Below are 24,355 nucleotides of genomic sequence, written 5' to 3'. Positions count from 1 at the left end.
TTTCATGCTCTTATGTCAATGTATACAATTAGTCATCGGCTATTTCCATCACCATAGATCAGGCTCAAAAGCTGCCAAAGAAACCATATAAAAACCTCACTTCATCCATTATCTTCAGCCAAGGAAGTAATGGCACATGTCACCCAGGATTCATTTGCCTCTCCCATTTGTGTTTGCTTACAAACTTGTCAGCCACTGAAGAACTGGGGACCCTGTTATTGCCCTGGAACAAAACCAGGTGCTGGATGTAAAGTCAAAAGGAAGGTGTAGTGGTGCTGTAGCTCAAGTGCTCAACTTGAGCTGAAGAGCTATGGGACAGTGCCCAGGCCCAGAGTTCAAGCCCCACAACTGACCAACACATGCACACACAACCACAACCACAACCACAACAAAAGGAAGGTGTGCAGTTTGAGGAGTCACTTTTTGGACAGACAGAGATTGGTCCAGGCAATGTAAAAAGTAGCCTTCTCTTCCTTGGGTCCCTCCTTTTCTTCTTAGAAGCCAAGCAACTGAGAATCAAAGTCTTCTTCAAGTGTCTGGACAAGATCTTAGTGTAACCAGCTGCATTAGAAAGGATGCTTTGTTGTCAGTTCCCCAGAAATGAAGTGTGGCAGACTAGGCTCAATGTGTGCACATTTCCCCTCCACTGTTTTGTCCAAGTTGTTGAACAATCCATTCATGGCCAGTCTGTGCCCATGTGCTGATCACAATTAATGTACTGTCAGTTCATAAGTTCACAGCTCACTGTTTTCAAAGCAATGGAGTTCATTCCTGGTATACAGCTTCTGTCTGTCTTCTAAACCTGAGGTACAATTAATTAAGAAATGTACTCAAGGGAGATTTTCTTTGAATGTAACATTATTTGACTTCACTTTTAATGGAAGCTTTGGCCCAGTGAGACTTGAATTTGAGTAGCTGCCTCAGCACTGAAGAGCTGGAGGAAGCTGGGTGTGTCACCACCCTTGCTAACCCTCATTTGGTCATCTCTCACCATGGGTAGGGATTTGATGAGTATGCAAAGTGCCTAAAAAAGCATTCAGAAAAAAAAGCATTCAGCCCTTAAGTAAGTATTATTCATTTAACTAATTTCAACCTTATCACCCAGTGTATATATTTTTGGGGCGATAATAACACAGAGATAAGCAACAGACTCTATCTCAGGGACTTAAATTGTAGTAAGGAAAACAGATAGGAACTCAAAACTACAGGTTATATGCCTGAGTTATAAACAGATTCTTCCAGTATCCTGAGTCTTAGGTAAAGATACAGCTATTACATTTTCACATATACATACACACAAAGAGAACTTTCACCTCCTGCATGCTTAGTTTTTCTTCATAGATGGAACCCAGTAGTTATTTGGTAAGTTATAATGATGTCACACATGTTTTCACTCATTTGTTTTTGAGGACATATTGTGTCCTAAGCATCGTGTTGGATATTGGAACAAAGAGGCAATGAGAAATGTCCTTCCCATAAAGTGGCTTACAATTTTGTGGCAGATACAGATGAGCAATCACGTGGTTACAACATCATATGTGAGTTGTTCTGTGGGACATTCAAATACTCTGTAACTGTAGAAAGTTTAGCAAGAAAGTGAGTAACACCCCATCTATCTTCAAAGCAGTTTTCCCTAGAGGATGAAATTACACGTCAGGCTTGAGGGTACATGTGGACATGCTAACAATTATGAAACCAAGGCAGGATGATTATGAACTGCAGTCTAGCCTGGGATATACAGTGAAACCCTGTATCAAACAAAACAAGAAGGGGAAAAGGAGGAGGAAGTGGAAAAGGAAGAAGAGGAAGAGGAGGAGAAAAGGAAGAAAGAAGAGGAGGAGAAAAGGAAGAAAGAAGAGGAGGAGGAGCAAGAAGGAAAACTTGGAATTTCCCAGTCACAGAGGACATTTTGAAGAACAAAATAATTTATTATGACTGAATATTAGCAAGCTTCTATTCAATACAGCACATTCTACTCCCAGCGATGTGCTGCCAATGGGAAGCAATCACAAGGCATACGTTAGTATAACAGGCCAATAAACAGGGAAATTTAATATAAGGGGTAAGTAGCACAGAGGAGGTGCAGGCTACCAACAGAATGTAAGATTCTGAGAATAAGAAGTGAGATGGAAATTGGTGTGGGCACGGGAGGGAGTAGCCTTTGACAGCAGCAGCAGACTCCTACAAGGTGTGGTTAGTGGAAAACTTAAACACATTCTAGGAATCTCTGTTCACTTGTTACAAAGAGAAAGCATTCATTCTTCTGCACAACTCAAATCCCACTTGTATAGGGAGGCCTTCCTCAATCTGCAAAGCAGGATCAGCATGCGTCCCCAGCTCCACTTAGGAAGCCAATTCTGTGAGGGTAAGGGTTCTGCTTGTCTTGCTCAATGACCTCCTCTGTTGCTTTTCACTGTTCCTGGCACACAATGAGTCTTCAATAAGCACTGATTGAAAGAAGGATTGCCAACAAGAGAACTGGAAGAGATGAGGCTAAAATGTTAAACAAGAGTCTGATCTGAGCACAAATAGGCTAAGATGTTCCACTAAGAATTCGGAACTCAAGGTCAGTGATACCCAGTCTTTTGTTTTATCACTTATCCTAGAGAATCAAAGCTTTAAAGGCTTCTCTCAATACATGCATATTCATCGGGACATAAAATTTACATGCTTTGCTCAAAGATATTGTTTGCATTATAAAATATTAAAAAATAAATTAGAATGAATATTATGAAAATTAAACAGAAGTAGATAGTATAACATTTTCTTGTTGTTCTTCAGTACCATAGTTAATATTCCCTCTGTGTTGACACACTTTTGAAAAATACTTTCTGGACATGGGAAATCATAGAAGCATTTCAAGTAGAATAGCAATACATTTCCTGGTTTGTGTGGTAGGCTGCTTTTGTAATCAGTCTGTTGAGATGCAACTTATCATTTCCTTCCTGGCACCCTATTTGAAGTTTCTATCTAATCTGGTGCCTAGGACATAGTGGATACTCAAAGCAGAAGTGAGTATTAGCAATCAGAACCATCCCAATTCATTATTTCTCTTCCCTTCCTGGTGTTTAGTCTTTTGTGAACAGATAGAATAAAATAGGTATTCAAGTGCCATATGGTTCAATTGCTACCAGAGTTGAACTAGAATGTGGGAAGGCATCATACCGCCATGTTGAACCTACATAGAACAGACTCTACTCTTTCAACCCTAGCTGGCACCAGTAGAGCAAGCACCAGCCTTTATTTATCCTCTTGCAGCTCAGGGGCTAGCAGCACAGAAGCCTCTCATGGGTATAGCTAGGTTATCCAATAGAATGACAGACGTGGGCCTGTACTGCTGAAATGCCATTGCAATGACTCTGCTTCTGGTTAACAGAATTGCTAGGTTCTCACTACTTCCCCAAGTAGATAAACCATTCTCCTTGTTCTGGTGAGGGCAAGCTAGGAGGTGGACAAACACACTGGAGTTACTTTGGTCATCTCACCTCCTCCTCATTGGGGAGAATAAGAATCCTCTGACAAACATTAGCAATATAAAGATAAATAAGAGTGACTAGTCTTTCCAAAAGCAAGAAGGAAAATCACAAATAACTGGAGATAAAGATGAAAATTGAGGAAATCCTGGGGTTTTATCTTTCTACTGTCTGGACTGTAGGCTCTCTATCTGTAAAACAAGAGGTTATAGCAGATGTTCTCAAAGGGCCTTTGTAACTCTGACATTTTATGGCTTCTATAAGATATTCAGAAATTATTCTTGAACTGCCTTTGTCAAAAAGCAATAAAATTTAATATATTTTAAAATCCACTATTCAAATACTAATGGACTTAAATGACAAGGGTGTTAAGAAGAACTAAATGAAAAGCTTGGGCTTTCTGACCTAATCAATCAACATAAATGGATGGCACAAAAAGAGTGAAGAGGATAGAATCCTGAACATTATCAAGAAAATTGACTTTTGAATTGAGAAGTCAATCAGCAAGTATTTACCATTGGGGAAAGGTCTATTGTGAGGAATGGGGGGACACCAGCTTTAGGTAGAGCCGGACAAAGACTGGCATGGGGTAGACGGTGACAAATACCAAGGATGAGCACATACCATGCTGGAGGGAACTGATCTGGCACATTCTAAAGCATACAAAGCATAATCAACAGAGAACACGAGAACCTCTATGGGTCTAACAGAATACAGGATGCTCAGAGCTATCTTAATGAAACCTCTACTCATCTTTTGGCTTCTTCAGATGAGTTGCCCCATTGGTGGTACTTATTTTAAACACCTGCTCTATAGAAAAAATGATAGATCAACAGATAGAACAGATGATAAGTAGAACAGAGAATATATATTACAAATATAAACTTGGACTCTCTAATAACATGTTTTCTATTCTCGCATTAATATCACCATGCACAGTATTTTAATTTCTGTAATTTGAAGCAGTGCATCAGGTAAAAATTGGTTCTTTCTGTAATACTATAATGAAAGGAGTGACAATGATCAAGATGCCTTGTATTCATAAACTACTTTGTTGAATGGAATAAAAAAACAGTAACTACAGTAGCTTAATAAAATAAGGAATTTATTAGTCTCATAAAACAGGAAGCTGAAAATTAATGGACACAGGCCTGATGTAGCCCTGTTGACATTAAGAACAGAGATTTCTCATATTTTCTACAACTATCCTAAGTGGGATTTGCATTCTTAGGTCATTTGCATCATGATTGAAAGATGATTAATTCACTTTCAGCATTACATTTGTGTTCCAAGCAAGACAAAGAAGGAAAGATAAGACCATAAAGTATGTGTGTGAGCTGCATATACATTCTTTCATGGAGTTTTCCCAGGAGTCCTGAGGACTAACTTTAGGATTAACAGTGGTACCCAACCTCTAAACACAAATGAGACTATGAAATGTAGTTTAGTATCTGGGCACATTGCCTTGAATAAGAAAACGAGTAATGTGAGTACAATACAGGGAAAGCCTGGTCTTGTTTCAGCAACTTGTCAGATCTATCTCTGTGTGTTTATATGTGTGTGTGTGTGTGTGTGTGTGTGTGTGTGTGTGTGTGTGTGTGTGTGTGTGTGTGTGTGATTATTGTACATTATCTGGTAAGTAGCCTCAATCTTATGCATTCAATATTTTTTTCTGGTATTTTGCGCAGTAATTTTTCAAAGGAAACTTAAAAAAATTAGAGACTAATTAATTATTAATTAATACTATTACACAAATGAATAAATGCCTCTATTCACTTTTACATGGATAGCAGAACTATTAAAATTTTATGATTTTTGCCATATGATTCCCACACATGTTTCTCAGGTTAATTCCTAGATAGTTTAGGTTTAATTTTTAGATTCTTAAGGTAATTATTTTCTAACTTGTTTTTAGTTGTTCTGCTGATGATAGGAAAGCTGTAATTTTTGCTTATTAATCATTGACTATCAAGCTAACTTACTGATTTTCTTTATTAGTTTTAATAGATTTTCAGTCAGCTGCCTTCAATTTTTATGTATAAATAGTTCTTATTTGTAATTAGTAAAATTTTTATCTCACACTTATAGTCAAGCATCTTTGGGCTTTTTCCCATCTTTTGCAGAATGAAGAAGAAAAGTTAGTAAAAATGATTTACTAGGATTATTCTAAATTTTATTAGACTTCCTTGGCTATTCTTTAAAATGACTATTTAACTCTTTGCTTTTAAATTGTTTGATGGAGATAGTGTGCATTTTAAAATTCTGACATAGACACCATTTTATATTTTTATGATAAAACCTATTTTTTACCATTAGTAATAATAAACTATTTCAATTAGTAGCTTTTTAAAGCATTGTTTTGCATTCATATAAACTTTGACCTGTGTTTTCTTTTCCTTTCTATTTTTGCTTAATTTACCTCTTCTTATTTTACTAGACTCATAAACAAGCTGAAAGCTTTAAGTCTTTTCATATAATCTTGAAAATTTTGTGTAGTATAGAATATATTTAATACTTGAATGCTTACTATATATTATAATGAACAGTTTTGTTTACTGCTTGCTATGATTGAAATGTTCGTGTCTGATGTTTAAACCCTAAATTCCAAAGTGATAAATTTAGGACTTGGAGAAATAAGTCATGGAGATAGAGCTATGATTTTCATTCTCCCTTTCACCACATGAAGACAAATCAAGAACAGAGTAGTTGCTCCTCACTAGATACTGTACTAAGCAGAGGCTTGAGCTTAGAGTTCCCAGCCTCTGGAACTATGAGAAGTAAATTTTGTTATTCATTAAGTTTATGGTATTTTGTTACAGCAATCCAAACAGACTTACAGCAAAAAGTAGAATACAAGTGCTCTAGTAACAAATGCTTAAAAACATGTGAAAGAAGCATTGGAACTAGGCATTAAACAGGAATTGGAAGAATTCTGAGACACATGCTAGAAATAAGCTATACTGCTATGCATTCACACCAAGGCTGTGAGGGCCCTAAAGAAAATAAGTTGTAGAGAAAGCTTTAGTCCTCATGAGAATATTGAAGGGTTTATGAGCAGAATGTTATGAGAAGTGGCCAAGGCCATTCTGGGGCAGTCTCAGAAGGAAACCAGGAATATGTTTTGGGAAACTGTAACAAGGCAAATCTTTTGTTATAAGCAGGCAAAGAACTTTACTGAATTGTATGCGTGTCCCATTGCTTTGTAAAACGTACAACTTCTGAATACATTCCCTGTTTATACGTTGTATGTTCCACAAAACATATTTGGCTAACTATATTTTTAAAAAAGTATTGAATAATTATAGTAAAATACAAGGAAGAAATGATTTAAAGACAGCATTTTATTTGCTGAAGCAGAATCTTACTAGGTATAAACACTTGAAGTTCCTACTTCCACTTAAAGTACTGGGATTACAGTTGTGTACCACCATGTTTACCTCCTACAGCTGGGCATGAGTGAAAAAGCCTTAAGACAAACTGGCTTTAGAGAGGAGACCAAGACCTTCTTGATCAACACTCAACACTGCTTCTTCAATTTGTTCTCTTTTTCTTAAAAGACAAGTTTTTTTATTGTGAAAATACTGTACAGAGGGGTTACAGTTACATAAGCAAGGCAATGAGTACATTTCTTATCAAGCATTGTTGGCCCTCCTTTGTTTTTCCCCTCCCATCCTTTCCCTCCCATCTTCACAACTACAGTTTCCTTAGTTCTCCCAGGTTGGATTCCTGTGGACCCATGTAGCAAGCAAACCATGGTAAACGCCCTATGGAGGATACTGGCAGTACATCTTGGCATTGTCGATGCAGTACCACTTACATCAGCAGAGGAATTGTCCAAACCTGTTGAGAGGGGACCACATGGGGCTGCAGACCTGCAGGTCCACTTTGGTAGTAAATTCCAGCCTGGGAAGGCTATCCATGGGTGACTCCAAACTATGAGAGCTCCATTGAAGGTGGGAACACCCAGAGGCATGGAAATATGGCTACTTGCTTGCAACACTGGGAGCCCAGCATTTAATTGGTGGAACTTAAGACTTCTGCTCCAATTGCATGAAATTGCACAGCTTCTGCATGGCAAAGGACATAGCTTGCAAGATCAATTGAAAGCACATGGAATGGGAGAAGATCTTCATTAGCCATACAACGGACAAGGGTCTCATATCTAAAACATATCTGGAACTCAAAAAATTAAATCCCCCAACAACAAATCTTCAAAGAAACAACTGCCCAATAAATAAGTGGGCTAAAGACTTAAAGAGAAACTTCTCTGAAGAAGAAAGAAGGATGGCCAATAGACACATGAAGAAATGTTCAACCTCTCTAGCCATAAAAGAAATGCAAATCAAAACAACATTGAGATACCACCTCACCCCAGTTAGAATAGCTATAATCAAGAACTCTAATAACAACAGATGCTGGAAGGGATGTGGACAGAAGGGAACCTTACTGCATTGTTGATAGGAGTGTAAACTTGTTCAACCACTTTGGAAAGCAGTATGGAGGTTCCTACAAAGATTCCACATAGAGCTCCTCTATGACCCAGCAATCCCACTTTTTGGCATTTACCCAAATGTTTACAAACAAGACCACACTAAAGCTACCAGCACATCTATGTTTATTGCAGCATTATTTACCATAGCTAAGATATGAAGCCAACCCAGATGCCCCTCAGTAGATGAATGTATCAAGAAAATGTGGTATATATACACAATGGAATTCTATGCCTCCATCAGAAAGAATGACATTGCCCCATTTGTTAGGAAATGGAAAGACTTGGAAAAACTTATATTAAGTGAAGTAAGCCAGGCCCAAAGAAACATAGGTCCCATGGTTTCCTTTATTTGCAATGACTAGTATATGTCTGAGTCAAGCAGAAAAGGTCAGATAAGTTGATGTTAGGGGAATAACCCAAAGATAAGTTTCAATTTTTTTCCCTTTCATGCAATTGTTTCTAACATATTTATAAGATGATTTCTTTGTTGCTTTTTATGTCCCTCCCTCACGGTATAACCCATGCTTTCACTGTATTTGATGTTGGTATAATTTGTGGAGGGGAAGGGAAAAAACAAATCGTTTAACTAGGGATACAGGTGGACCCATTGCAACAATGAGATGTACAAGTTGTTATGTCAAAAAAGGAACTTTACAACTTTGGTGGGGGGTGGGGGTAGGACCGGATGGGGGGAGAGAGGGAGTATGGGAAGGGATGGGAAGGGGAAACAAAGAGGAGGCAACAATGCTTGGTAAGAAATGTACTCGTTATCTTGCCCACGTAATTTTAACCCCTCTGTACGGTATTCTCACAAAAAAAAAAAGAGTTCTGCCCCAAAGGGCCTGAACCTCAAGTGAAGAATGATTATTTTCTGATCTGATGGCTTCAAATTTTCTTAGTAGCTATTGCTTTCTTCTTCTTCTTCTTCTTCTTCTTCTTCTTCTTCTTCTTCTTCTTCTTCTTCTTCTTCTTCTTCTTCTTCTTCTTCTTCTTCTTCTTCTTCTTCTTCTTCCTCTTCCTCTTCCTCTTCCTCTTCCTCTTCCTCTCCTTCTTTCCTATTTCTCCCTTTTGAAATGGGAATATCTAACCAATGCCTATCCCATCCCTGCACTTTAGAAGCATATGTGTTTGATTTTATAGGCTCACAACTGGAGAGTAATTTGCCCCCAAATGAGTTGTACCTAGAGAATTACCCACTTATAATTAAGATGGTATTCTGGCTAAGAAACTATCTATTTATAAATAAGTTTATTATAGTGTGCACAATTTGAAATATACTATACTCCAGAAATATGTATAATTATTATGTGCCAATAAAATTTTATTAACTATTCAAGGAGATGGAAATGTTACCTCCCCTAATTTTGTCATTATATATTGTTTATATGAATCAAATCATCAAAATTTTCCCAATAAACATATAAAATTAAATATATTAATATAAAAGATTTAAGTTTAATACATCTCATTAATTCCAGGTTTATAGCTACGTCAATGTTATTCAACTTAACTTTTACCTTAAATAAAGTTTATTAAGGTATAATTTAGATGTAATAAATTAAAATTGTTTTAATTGTACAGGTTTATGAGATTTGATAAATAAAAAGATGAGGTCACCATTCACCTATCAAGACACAGAACATTACTTCATCCTAGTAAGTGTCCTCCAGATACTTCAGAGTGTATTTTGCACCTCTAGCTCTATGAAACCCTTATTCTACTTTTACCCCTAATAAATTACTTTGCATATTTTAAATTTTCATATAAATGAAAGCATCATGTATTTGCCCTGGATCATTGGTGATAATTATACTGATTTTAAGAATCATTAATACTCTTGAATAGATCAGTAGCTTGTTAATTTGAATTGGTGAGTAATAAGCCAGTAGACCACACTTTTTATTGATTTGCCTTATGAAGATATTTAGGATATTTTTAGTTGATTAAAAGGAATAAAACTGCAATGAATGTTTGCAAATTGTTTTGCTTTACTGTTTAGAAACCTCTTCTGGTAGAATTATTAGGGCAAATAATAGTATACGGTTAAATTTAAAATGAACTACTGGAAAATTCTTTTAAATTATATTTTTATTATGTTTAAGTAGTTGTACAAAGGAGTTGCTATATAACAAAGCAGTTCATGAATATAATGTATCTCATATTGAACTGTTTCTCTAATGTAGTTGTACTATTTTGCTTTGTCCACAGCTATCCATGAAAATTCTGGGTACTCTTAATTTTTGTCAAAGCTCACTTTGTCATTGCTTTTCATGTTGTCCATTAAATAGTATGCCATCATATATTTAATTTGCATTTCTTTTTACTAATGGCTTTGACACCTTACATGTCCTTGTGGCCACATACATGTCTTCACTTGTGATATGTCTGTTTAAATCCTTTTGCTCATTTTTGATTTTAGCCATTTTTGGTTAATTTGTAGGAGGTTTTTTTGTAGGATTTAAAAAAATATTTTGACACAAAGACTTGTCAAAAATATAATATGTAAATACTTTCACACAGTCTGAAACTTAACTTTGTTTTCTTAGTTGGTGTCATTTTAAAATTGGAAAGCTAAAAGTTTTACTTAAATCTGACTTAATTATTTTTAATTAGATAAAGAGTTATTATATCATGTTTAAGGGCTTTTTGTCTGGCCCATTGGCACAAGAGAACAAAATAAACCAAAATGTGTCTTCCTCTTGCTTCTGGACACTTGTGGCTGGTAATGCACCTTGTGGAAGACAGAACACTCTTCCTTCTGATCTTTGTTTGTATGACAAGCACCTTCCTGTTCAATGTCACTTGCTTAAATACAAGAATCCCTTCTAGGTTTCTGTACTTTATTTTTCCATGTTTACATCTAGAAGCTACTTTTATATTTAAGTTGACCATCCATTTTAAACTAATTTTCTCATCTGGCATGGTGCAAAGTCCTAATTTAATTTGTTTTTTGTGAATCCAAGTGTCTCCACATGATTTACTGAAAAGATAATAGAAATTCTTCACCATTTTTGTCAAAAATTTGTTAAGTATACATGTAAGTATAGTCTGAACACTGAGCTCTGTTCCAGTGCACTGTAACTCAAAATATCCATTATACCAAAGTATCTTGATTATCGTTGCTTTATAAAAACAAAAAGTAGTGGCTAGGAAGGTGGCTCAGTGGTAGAGTGCTTGCCTTTCATGCATGAGGCCTTGGGTTTGATTCCTCAGCACCACATAAGCAGAAAAAGCTGGAAGTGGCACTGTGGCTCAAGTGGTAGAGTCTAGCCTTGAGCTGAAGAGCTGAGGGACAGTGCCTAGGCCCAGAGTTCAGTCCCAATGACCAACAACAACAACAACAAACTCAAAAATTAGTGACTGGCATGTGTAAGCTACTGAACTTTGTTCTTTTTGTTCAAAATTGACGTGGTTATTCTGCTCCTTTACCATATATGTTTCTATACAGTCCGCTTGTAAAGTCTGCAATTATTTATGGGAATTCCACTGACTTCATAAATCTGAATCTAACAACCATGAACAAAGAGAGAACACGTCTCACTTCATGTATACCTGCCTTCATGACTTTCTCATCACTGATTCAGTTTGTATGTAACCTGACACACCTTTGTTACATGTAGGCCCAATTACTTTTTTTTTACTTTGTTGCTTGTGGTATCATTGATGTAGAATTGTGTGCAAATTGTTCATTGCTTGTAAAATAGATACATCATTCTTTGTAGCCTCTTATGAGGCTGAACCTATTGATTAGCCTTCATAGGTTCCTTCTGATTTATTTCTTACAAGACTATGTCATATATGAATGAAAGTAGGCTTCTGACTTAACTTCCAAATGGATGACTTCAATTCTCATATATTTTTATTTATCTATGTATTATGTATATACACATATATGAATATAATTTCATATGTGTGTATGTGCTGGTTAAAAATTCTAGTACAATGTCAAGGTGGTAACAGCAGATTCCTTGCCTTGTGCTTGATCTGTGAAGGAATGAATGCATGTTTTATGCAACATCAATGATTCATCCCTAATGTTCTTTTTCTTTGCGGTGCTGGGGATCAATCTTAGGGCTTCATCCAGGAGAGGTAATCAGTCTATCACTGCAGACCTATCAGCTCTCACTTGAACTAAATCTCTTGCATTATTATGAGATGAGAAGTGTAATCTGTTCTTGCTTTCTTGAAAATTTCAGAACTATTTTTGATACCAAACCAACAAATTTCCTATTTTTTGTGTGTTCTCTCTACTTCATTCATCTTGCCTAATGTAGTTCAAGCTAAGAGAGCTAGAAACATGATAGGAAAAGGCAGCCATCTAGGGATTTCTCTTTGGGCACTTATCTGACTAAATCTGACAAGACAGGAACAAGAAACACCAAAGAAAAGAGATGGTATCAATGTGGCTTAACTATTATAACTTCTCTAATTTGGGGGGGGGAGGTGATTTTAGCCTGTTCTAGAGTGGCTCTTCAAATGGTAGCTGCTATATTACTATTATTGTCATCATTAACTTTATCATCACTGTTATCATCCATTTAAACAATAACTTCGTTCTCTGCAAAGTACAGGTCCTCTTCTTTTCCTAAAAGCCCAGTAAGAGCAGTAGAACTCTATTATAAATGTCAGTAGAACTCTATTATAAATGTAACTGGTAACCATGTTATATAAATCTGCTGATAATTATGACTGCATATTTCTTGTGTGCCTCTGGTCCTAGGTATAGAAGTGATGAGTGACCAGGAGAATATAAGGAATACAGAAGCTGTGAAACCCTAGCTACGCAGGCTGGGGAAAACCTCCACCTAGCCCTATCCTCAGCTACATGATGACAAAGCTGTCATGAGTTAGTGGAGCCCTGCCCACAGAATACAAGGACAAGGACTACACTAAGAGAAGGGAAAGCACTCTTGTCCACTGCAGGTAGTACAGGTGTAGAGAGCCTAGTAAGTGGCAATGTAGAGGCTTCACTCTGGCCTGATCCTGGCTCATCTTCCCCTGCTAAGAGATTGCAGGATGCCACTCAGAAGGTCACTCCCTACGTCTACTGAGCAATGAGAAAGGGATCACTTAGAGGCAGGCATTCTTTGAGTGTGAGCTCTCTTTGAACCCTTGCCAGAAAAACAGCAATTTATTGACGGTGGGTTGGTGAAATCAGGCTCTGCCAGGGAGAGACTGGCACAAGAGAAATGGAGACAGCAAATTCTCAGGGGGTCGTCCTTGGCAGAATCTGCTTTTGAGGCCTCATGCTACTTGTGCTCCTAGCTGCCGACAACTCAGAGTGCCATCTGCAAACTGTGATTCATAAACACTCTGTCAGTCCGCCATCGACTCTGACATCATAAAATAACAAGAAGCCGCATTGTAATAAAGAGGGCAGCTTTGCAGCCTACCAATTAAATGCATCTAATTTATTTCTCTTACAGCTGAGGCTTTATTTATTAGTAAACAGCTGCATTTGTTACACTTTTTACTCAAAACGTGCCAACTGGCACTTTAGATAATCCATTAATCCTAAATAATCATCTGTGTACTTCATAGATCCTGGATATATAACACTACATGTATAAGATGGTTATTAAAAAGCTACAGCTAACCTTGCCCCATCAGCTGGAGGGTGTAGCTCTGGGTGTCAGCCTGAGTGAGTTAATGTGACATGAAGGATGTGGATATGAATGAAGTCTGGCTGAGTTTGGGGAAGGATTTTTGCATGTGCATTATTTCTCCCTTTCCCCACAAGTACATGTAGAGAATTGTGTATGTTAATTTTCTGCAACTGAATGTTGCTGCATTCTTGTGGAAATCTAATGGGGTTGGGATTGCAAGAATAGATTTTAGGGTTCCCTGCTTTTAATTGGGCCTGGAAGGAGGCAGGATGAAAGGTGTATTTCCTCTCCAGCTGAATGTCTATAGACCCTGTGAACTAGAATGTGGTTCTGAGCCTGCAATTCTACCACGTGGGCAGGCTGGTACCAGGGCACACAACTCACTTGCTCACACACATGTATGAGTCTTGCCTCATAGCACTTAAATGCCTGTATTTGTACTCCTGAATTATCACGGAGTATGATAGATTCTGTTCTAATCTCATTGCTTCTCCTGAAAGATTAGTGTAAAGAGAAATGTAGTCAGGAATCAGAATATTAATGCTGAATGGGACCGTGTGTGTCAATGTCTTAGAAGGTCTGTTTACTACACAGAGCTCAGTCAGGAGAGGGCAGCTTCTAGCGGGGGAAATGTTACTGTCTTTAGTCTTATCCTTTCAGAGTGAATCAAACACTTTCTGTGAAGATCTTCAAGGACTTTAGGGTATGTACATACATGCATACATACACACACACATTTTATTTGAACATGTGGAAAAAATGGAAAATGGCTATGGAACATGAGGGTAAAATCTATTCTAGTCCAGTTTTTGTTTTCTTGTGGTCCTAAAAAAAGGAAATGAATAAGAATCAAGGTCAAAGAGAAGAGTTGCATGAAGTGAAAGTTAAACATTTTTCTGGACCACCTTTACAAGGCTTTGATTCGCAAAATGTCAGCTTAGACTCATCTGTACACACTGATTATGGAAATAGGGTTCAGTTCCACTGACTGTTTTCTTTAGGCTTGTGGGTTTGAACTGAAATAGGCCAGTGGAAGTCATATTTTTATTTCTAGAAAGGGCTGAGTGTTATACTTTGTTTTCCTTTTCTGGGAAGTAAATGTAATCTATGCAGACAGGTATAAATGACTGACTGTGGCCTACTTAAAACTCAATTAAATTAGAAGCCTCTATAATATGACATTGCATTTATGGTTGTTTAAATTATGTGGCTGTATGATAGTCACTGGAATATCATTTGCAAACCAATATTCTATTGAGATTTTTGGAATTAACAGACATTCGCTAAAATAATCAGACTTCTACTTGCTCTTTTGATTTTTTTTTTCATAGCCATCATACAGACTGTTCTGCATCATAACTGAAAATTTAAAATAAATGAAAACTTGAAGAGGAACTATGGGAAGAGGAGCTAGTTGGAAGGATCTAAATGAAATTTGTAATTAAAAATTTCTACTTCTGTCATATTTTTCTTTTTGTTAGGAAACAAATTTACATACAGCTTTCTCGGGCTATAGGTATAATATAGTATGAATATGTTCACTTGTTAGAAAATAGCCACAAGTCAAATGTGTTATCTACGAAGCTTATTCACAGTGGTTAGAAATTGTACAGTTTTCAGAGCCACGTTTCCTGAATTCAAATTCCTGTAGCACACATGACTAGCTCTGGAACATTCAGTATGTTATTTATCCACTCTACACTTCCGTTTCTTCCCCTCCTCTTCTTTCTCTGCCTTCTCATCTTATTCCACCTCTTCCTTCTTCATCTTTATTAAAAGTCTGACCATGTAAACTAGGCTGGCCTTGAACTTAGGAGCTCTCTGCCTCAAGCTTCTGAGTGCTGGGACTACAGATATGCATCACTCTGCCCAGCCAGTTTCTTCACTTTTCAGTTGTGGCTAACCCCAGTCCCAGTAGTTTGGAAAGGTTATTTCAGGGACTGAATGAGCTGAATAATAAATAGTATTTAAATCCATTACCAGGACTTAGAACCTATCAAAAAATGTTACATTTTAAAAGAAACCCACACGAACAAGAAATGGCTGTCCTTTTTCATGTGCTCCAGTGGGCCTACTTTCTGAAGTTTAACATTTCTAATAGTATTCAGTTGAGTGCTTATGTTAGCAGTGCAAAATATCACTCTACAGATAAAGTCTTCTACTCAACAAGGTCTTCTGTCCAACAATGCTAAAGTGCTAAAGTTGCTGCCCATCTTTCCAAGTCAATGTTCAACCAAGTCTGTGTTCAATGACACCACATTCATATCTTGAAATCAGCTGTGGCAAAAGCATTGACACTCTGGAAATCAACAAATGCCATGAATTTGGGGCTTCTCTACCCACAATTGGTATTCACATTTGTCAGCTCATCCTCTCTACAGAGAACAAAGTCAAATCCAGAGAATGAGCTTTTACAGCAAAGCCACTAAGGAGCTAAATGGCAAAATCCACTCATAGCTTTCTTACTTTTGATGAGCACATGCAACAGACAAGTACCATGACCTAGTTTATTAGATAGCACACCAGTCGCAGCCAACTCAGGGAAGAAAATTGGCCAGAGGGAGTCAAATGAATATCTTTTGAACATTCAAAGACATAGTAAGGTGAGAACAAGAGTCCAATGTAGACTAAAAGTCTTCCCTCTCAGCACTTAAATGACTGTATTTGTACTCCTGAATCATCAAGGAATATGACAAATTTTGTTCTAATGCCATTGCTCCTCCTGAAAGGTTTGTGTGAAGAGAAATGTAGTCATAGGAATCAGAATATTAACATTGGGTGGGACTGTGTATTTCAATATCTTAGAAGGTCTATTTACTATACAGAGCCCAAAGTCAAGAGAGGGCAGCTTCTAGCAGGGGAAATATTACTGTCTTTAGTCTTATCCTTTCAGAGTGAATCAAACACCTTCTTTAAAGATCTCCAGGGACTTTAGAGTAAACAATAAGAATCACTACTCCCTTCACACATACTGTTGGACTCAGTGATGGTAAGAGATGCTAATTTAAATCAACCACAAACTATTTAGGACTCACCTATCTCTTCCTCTCTCTCTGAAGAAGGAACCCCATGAGGTTCTTAGCCTTGGATAATAACTTAAGCAAAAAATTGACAATATCTGTATCTATTATTGATTGATCTATTATTATATGACAGGTAATATGTCAGGTATTTAATTCTTAATGATTTAATGCAATAATGGCTGTTTTCAGTCCCATTTTACAGAGAAGCAGCAAATCAAGGTTTGGGAAGATTAGGAAGCTTCCCTAAAGTCACTCAGTAAGTGACCCATTGCTCACAGTGACTTTGAAGCTCATGCTCAGAACAAAAAACCACTTATTTCCATGACTTTCAATATGAGCAATATCCTAAATGTAAATTGCCAAGATTGTCAAATGTGGAGGGACCTGACAATTGTCAAATTTATGTTTACAGCTACATCACAAGCCTGGCAAAGTAGGAACTACTGAAGGTAGTAGGATCAAATGAAAAAGCTAGAAAAAGATTATTTTCTGGACCAGAGAGAGAGAAGAAAACACATATGAAAATCAATTGCACTTAAACAATCCAGATTTGGATGAATGGTTTGTGGCATAATTTCCAGATGGTAGATAACTGAGTTTCCTAGGATCACATAGCCTGGTTAGCAGTCCAATTGTTCACCTACTGCATAATTTTGGTAAGAGTCACCTTGAAATTAATGTGGTGATATTAACGCAGATTGCCACCAATAAGACTTAACTTGACTTATAAGGAAAAATAATTTTTTGTGAACTAGATGAAGCCAAATAATTGAAATAATCTTTTGTCCTGTTTAGAAAATTATTTTGTGAACTAGATGAAGCCAAATAATTGAAATAATCTTTTGTCCCTTTTGTAATATAGATTGATGTTTATATGCCACTAGGTAATTTTGAAGTGCAGAGTAATCAATGTTTATGACCCCTTTGATTCGATTAATTTTTTAAAATCTATACTCATTTTAGCTCAGAAACAGAGGATCCAAAAGAAAGTATTATAGAAACAATTTTCTGGTGGCCCTAACTAAAGAATAGAGGTAGGACTAACTTTTGCTACTGTCAGTCATCCTGTTTCTATTATCAAAACAAGAAACAATGGAACCAGGGAACAAATTGATTTCTATATATTCTCTACACACTCAACCACCTTAAAACTGTAGCTATCTGTAAGCATTTTGTTGTTGTTATTTAGGTTTGGTTTGTTTGTTTGAGACGGGAGGTTGCTGTGCTACTCAGGCTATCCTCATATTGTAGGGCTCAAGTGATCATCCTTTCTAAACCTGTAGAGAAGCTGGGACTATAGATAGGTGTGTGCTATTGCACCCAGCTCACAATTCAATTTCTTCCTAAAAGGTTCCTGTAAATGTTCTGTGTGGTATTTGGTGACTAGAGGACAGGTACAGATTAGACCAAGTGTTCCCCTGCTTCTCTCTCTTTATTCCTACCCCATCCTTCTCTTCTGCTAAGAAATCATATTGTTCTCATTTACCATCCTCAGCATTTGATGGGCCAGATGTGAGCCTGGTTTACAAAAATCCAGCAGCTTATCATTCTCTTCTCATCTCACCATTCAATAATAATCATTAAGTCTCTGAAAACCCACAGTGCCAGCAATATTGGTCCAATAAGTAAAGTCACACTTCCGAAACAGATGGGAATGATGATTCTTTGCTACTGGGTGAAATTGCTTTAAAAAGCCTCAGCAACAAACATGAGGAGGAGGGGTGATAAACCACTGCTGCTGAGAGTCTGGCCACATGTAATACTCACCGCTTAAAAATCCAATATTGCATTTGCTTCATTACAGTACTTTGTCTATCTGCTCATTTGAGTCTATTAACTTAATTGTTCTTTATTAACAAATGGGTCATTCTCTCTGGCAGCAGAGCAAAGCTCAAATGCCAGTTAAATACTTTGATAAATGCAACGCCCCCTTCCATTCTGCTCCCTCTCTGAATATGTTGGTAAAACACTCCCCCCCCGCACTTCTCTCTCTCTTAATCAAATGCACTTGCACAAAAGAATCACCTCAAAAATTGGTTTTAAAGTTAGCAAGCAGAGGGGAAAAGTGATGGTCTTTACAAGTAAATCCCACTATAATTACATATCATCTTTCTTTTACAAATGTGTGTCCTGTCTTTGGAAAAAGTGTTCTTTATAATAAGAGCTAATGTTTCAGCTAGAGAGAACAATGCCAGTAATGTTTTTGGCAAAGTTTCTTCTAGGAAGATTCCCTGTGAAATCATATACACTTTATTTTCCTTATTCATTAATTCTTACTAGTCATCTCTCATAATAAAAAAAAGAGAGAAAGAGTCCCTATTGTCCTTTGTATCTTATTCTTCCTGTCTCTTCCCTCCCAGCTCCCAGCATACATACCCCTTCATTTTAGGTGACATTATCCTACTCACCAAACCTGTAACTTTAACAGAGGGTGACAGGGTGACCTTGACGACAGATGTTCTTATGGCAACAGATGGCACTGGCAAACCCGAGAAGCTGCTGTATGCCTCTCCCTGCCACCTGTGCCTGGTCAGATTGAGCCCATCAATTATCCCGGCTGCCCCATTCCCTGCACAGCCAGTCAGATGGATTGGCCCACAGGGTTTGCTGCCTATATGACAATAGCCAAGGGGCCTGGAGGAAGCAGTCAGGTGAGAGGGTCCCCTTTCTCCACTCCTCTGCATTTCCCTACCCGCTGCTCCAATGTTCTCACCCTCTTCACTCACATAGTTAATGACTCCAGTGAGTCAAAGGGATTAAACTAGTTTTTATCAGTGAAAATTCACCAAATGACCTTTAAAGATAGCCAGCTAGGAGGGTGGCTTACATGCAAATGAACCCAAACTGCTACCATATGATGCACATGAGTGTGTTTTTATTCTCTCATGATTTTGCCATCTTAGTAACCTAGGAATAGTCACTATATGATGGAAAGTAGCCTTTGACAATCACAGTTACATTTTCAATTTATTTCTGCTACATCCTGACCCAATCCTTGCTTTCAATCTCTTATTTTGCATCTCTGTGTGGAGGTTGAAAAAATAATAATAATTAAAGGCAATTGAAGAAAGGAACAGTTAATAATTGTCAAGTCTATGGTTTTCCTTTCTGTTACTATGTACAAGACATATTTTGTCTCAATCTTTAAGTTTCATAAAACCACCATAAAGAGAATTATTCCCACTTTAGAGTTAAGAAAATTGAGGCTGAGAGAGATGTGGTAACATGCTCAGGCAGAGTCCCACAGTTAGCCAAAAAGAGAGCCAAGACTTAAACAGGTAAGACATGACTTTCCACTGCAGGACAGTGGAGACAGGAACAACCCCCTTATCTGAATGGCTGGAAATAGACAACATTGGGAGATAGGTTTGGGCCCCAGTTTCCATGCTTACTACAGGCTGGTTTTCCTTCTGCATTCCCAGCTACTATGATAATTGCATAATTTATTAATAAAGCAGCATGTGATCTCCAGCAAGTAGGTCAAACATAAGTGCAACCTTTTATTATTTTTCATTAGCACAACAGGATAGTTAAAGTCAGAACAGTTTGGCCTCTCTCTACCCGAAGAAAGCTGGAACATTGTATGAAATCATCAGTAGACCTTAATCCAGATGGTGGTGTCATTTCTAAGAAATAGCATATGCTAGCTATTATGATACTTAAATATAATGGTTTTATATCTCTCAAGTGGGCAAAGAAACTGTACAACAGGTTTTTGTCTAGGAATTTTTTAATGGTACCATAACCCTCCAAAATAGAGCATTTCCACAAAGAAATTCAACTGATAGAGCTTGGTTTAATAATAAAGGAACATAAATTTCTGCCTTGTTTCATGCAATAATAGGACAGCATCTAGATTTACTGCTTCCAGAGTCTGCTATTTTACACAATGTTGTTGAATTGGGGACTATTCCATGCTTTTCTGATTTTAGAAAAATTGCCTTAAAAGTTATTTACACTCATTTTATAACAGAGAGGGCAATATAACTAATTTTATTCTTAGTGTGATTAGCCATGAGTCATTTCCTAAGAAATGAGTTTAATTAAGCAAGAAACGAAAGTTGTAATAAATCATGAAAGTGGACTGCTCCTAAGTGGGGTTAAAAACATCTTGTTTAAAACTGCCATAAAATAAATCACAAACCCTAAATTATTGTCGAGAGAAGAAAAGTTTCTAAATTTGAGATTTCCTGACAATAAGATGAAAAGAAGGGAAGAATGTGTGGCAGACAAAAGTAAGTTAGTTGGAATACGTTCAGAAAAATATTGTAGAATCACACACAACCATTATGCTAATTTCCAGTATAATTACCTGTGTGATTTTTGCAGACTTACTTAAAACTTCTTTCCTTCTCTGTTTTTACTAAAGGGAGTGATCTCACACTTCTTAGAGAGTTTGGTAGCCAATAGAGTTTTTCATAGATATCTTTCCAGATCTCTTCTATTCCAGGCAGATGATGGGATTTGAAATCCCCTAATACTCTGAAGTTAAATGAGGTCATGTGATTTGCTTTAGCCAATGACATATAAGAAGTATACCTTGGAAAGGAACTTTAAGATCCATGATGACCCCCACCCACTTGCCACAGTTGTGATTATAGCAGTATAGGGCTGGATGAAGACACAGTCAATGCGAATCACTGTTTGTCCAGGATGATTAGTCCCTTTGCTAATCCATATCTTCCATGTGCCTAAGCAATAAACAGACTTTAGTTTTGTTAAGCTAATCAGATTTTTGCATGCTTATTTTTGTTACTGCAGCATGAGCTCCCTCACCCTATATCATAGATGATGAATCTCATAACCATCTAGAAAGATTTCCCAGAATATAGAAGCTAATGCTCATACAGAAACTACAGAATCAGAATTTTCTGATATGGACTACAGAGTCATTTTTGGGCTCTTTAAAAGTTTCTCTGCCGATCACAATATGTACTTTGTTTAGGTTTTACTGGATAGTCCCTGTTAGAGCAGACACATGGAGGCAAGTGACAGAAGAGAGGATGGAGGGGAATATGATTAGACAATATTACACGCATGTATGGAAATATCACAATAAAAGCTGTCTGAACAATGAACATGTACTAATAAATAAGCTTTCTAAACAGCTTTGACACTGAATTTATACTGCACATACCCAAGGAATAGACAATGAAACCTTAAATTGCCTAATACGTTTCAGATTATATAAGTACTTTTATATTGTTTATCTGCTTTTCTGGTAAAATATTGATCAATGATAATATGTCTAAAACACCTATTAATATTTGAAGGATCTGAACCACCAACCTAGTTCACTGAGAAGGTCTCTCTTCTTTTCTTTCTGCCTTTCGTAAAACTTCTTTTCTTACTTGATGACAATGATCTTGACAATAAGGATCATCTCTGTGCTAGAGAAAGATCTCAGGATAATTGCATTTTTCTTTGGTCAACTGAATCTTCCTGGCTAGGAACATAATATTTAAAACATTTTGAGGGTTTTAAAAAATTATAGATAATATTTATGCTTTTCTCTAATGGTTGTTTTGAGACCTTAGTATTGTTTTTATTCCAAAGTTTTATGAGAAATTGCCATCTTGAAAGTTGAAAGTGAACAAAGATTATTAACTTGAGGTATCTTAAACATCATACCAAGAGCTCTTAAACTTAACCCTGGCTTGCAACCCAAATGCTACATCTCATTTAATCTATTTAATATGTACTAACTCACTTTTAATCTGTGATAAACCTTATATTATTATTACTCTTTATATTTATGTGGCTACTTATTTTTACATATATTATAAGTAATAATACCCTGGTATCACTAATTCCCATGTAAAAGTATCATTAAAGCTGCAGATTCTAGAGTCAATCTACTCTGAAATATTGACTCCTTTACTTGAAAGTTATTTTGCCAGTGAAGATGGCATCCAGCTATCTATCTTAGGTCTCATTTTCTTCCATTTAAAAATGAGCATGACAGTAAGACTTGCTTTATTCACTTTTTTTCCAGGATTAAATGAGATGATCAATAAATTATTTAGCAAAGAAAAGGGACACGTGGAGATATAGCTTAGCGGTAGAATGCTAGGCTTGCAAGTATGAGGCTCTAGGTTTCATTCCTACCACTGCAAGAGGGAAAAGAGAAGGATAGAAGAGATATGGAAGGAAAGGATCTGAAGTTAGTGTCAAATAGAAAATAGGGTAATTGAACTTACCAGCGGTCCTATCCCCCCCCTCAAGTAACTGCAGTGCAGACAGAGTCAATATATTTGTTCAGAGAAAGTTATTCACTAGATTTTTTTCTGAACCATAATTAAAACGTTATCATAAAAATGTTACCAAACAATTTTGTAAAGCCTTCAATAGGTAAGATTCATTGTGAATTTACACAACCTTTTGCCCTATTATGGTTTGAGGAGGAGACACTAAAGGCTCAAGGAAGTCTTCAGAAAGAAAGAGAGAATTGAACTTCATCTTTCATCAATCCAAAGAAAGAGAGCACAGATGTGGTAAGAGTGGAGAGCAGAGCCTGGACATCGGCAGGAATATTTCATGCAAAGGCAGAGATAGCAACGTCTGAAGCAGAGAGATGGGTGGAACCTAAATACTTGAGTTAGTGAGGGTAATAACAGAAGAGTGAAAAGGTTGGCAAGGACTAGATTTTAAAAAGCCCTGTTTACCATGGCATGAATGTGAAATATTCATGATATTGGCAATGGGGAAATGAATGTCTCAGTTGGGACCCCAGGAGGAAACAGATGGCACCTACAAAGATGTAATTTGGGCAAATGTAATGCAGGGATTTTTGTACAACAGTATGGGTAGGACTGAAGAAAAATACTAATAAGACCCAGTGAAGATCTTGGGGCTTGAAACAGAGGGGAGACAAATACCACCTGGACTTTGCAGAACAAAGAGAGGAAAAAAGTTATGAGAACCTGGGAAGAGTTCCAGCTGGAGATGTAGATGAAGAAGCAAGGCAACCTAATGGGGGCAGCAGTCCTCAGGAGAGAAATGCAGCCACTACCCATCTGTGGACAAGATGGCAAGGATGGAACAGGAGAGGAAAAAAAGGCTTGCTTTCTCTCAGTCTTTTGAGGCAGTGGAGAACAGTACAGAGCATTTGGAGGTGGGGCAAACCTAAAATGTCCAGCACAGTGAGCAGATTTTGGTAAGTCATTGCAGCAAGTATACAGATCACAGTTTGGGGCCATAGAACAGAAGACCTAAAGTCATATCCACAAGAATAAACCCTAAACTTAGAGATACTTCATCAAACTAGAGAATGGAGAGTTCAGGTTTACAGGAAGTTGTCAATGTCAGAATTGTTAGAGCTTAATGATCAGTTATGGCTGGTGAATAAGGGAGGTGGCAAAGGCTATTTTTGTTTTTCTAGCTTGGATGCTGAATTGTCAAGTGGTGTGAAAACTAACACAGTGAATACAGAAAAAAAGGAGTTAGTAAATTAGTGAGACATTCCACTTTGAATGCATGGAGATTGAGACACCTGCATGGTGTTCAAGTACTGACTGGCCACACATCTCTGGATATAGGATTCTGATATCAACCCAGGCTCAAGACACAGGTTCATGAGTTATTAGCCTCTATAATGACCAAAATTATGAAAGTAAGCTCCATGCTCAGGAGAGACAAGTGAAACAATGATGGGCACTAGCTCAGAGGAACCCACTGACTAATACTCGGACACCACTGCTCTGATCTTGGGGAATGTTGACACTTTGGGCTCTTAGTTCTCCATTGTTGATCAGCTAAATT

The sequence above is a fragment of the Dipodomys merriami genome, unplaced genomic scaffold (genome assembly GCF_024711535.1).
Source record: "Dipodomys merriami isolate MVZ:Mamm:240054 unplaced genomic scaffold, mDipMer1.0.p SCAF_34, whole genome shotgun sequence".
Classification (NCBI taxonomy): Eukaryota; Metazoa; Chordata; class Mammalia; order Rodentia; family Heteromyidae; genus Dipodomys; species Dipodomys merriami.
The sequence above is the reverse complement of the archived record's forward strand: the minus strand, read 5'-3'. Positions refer to the sequence as shown.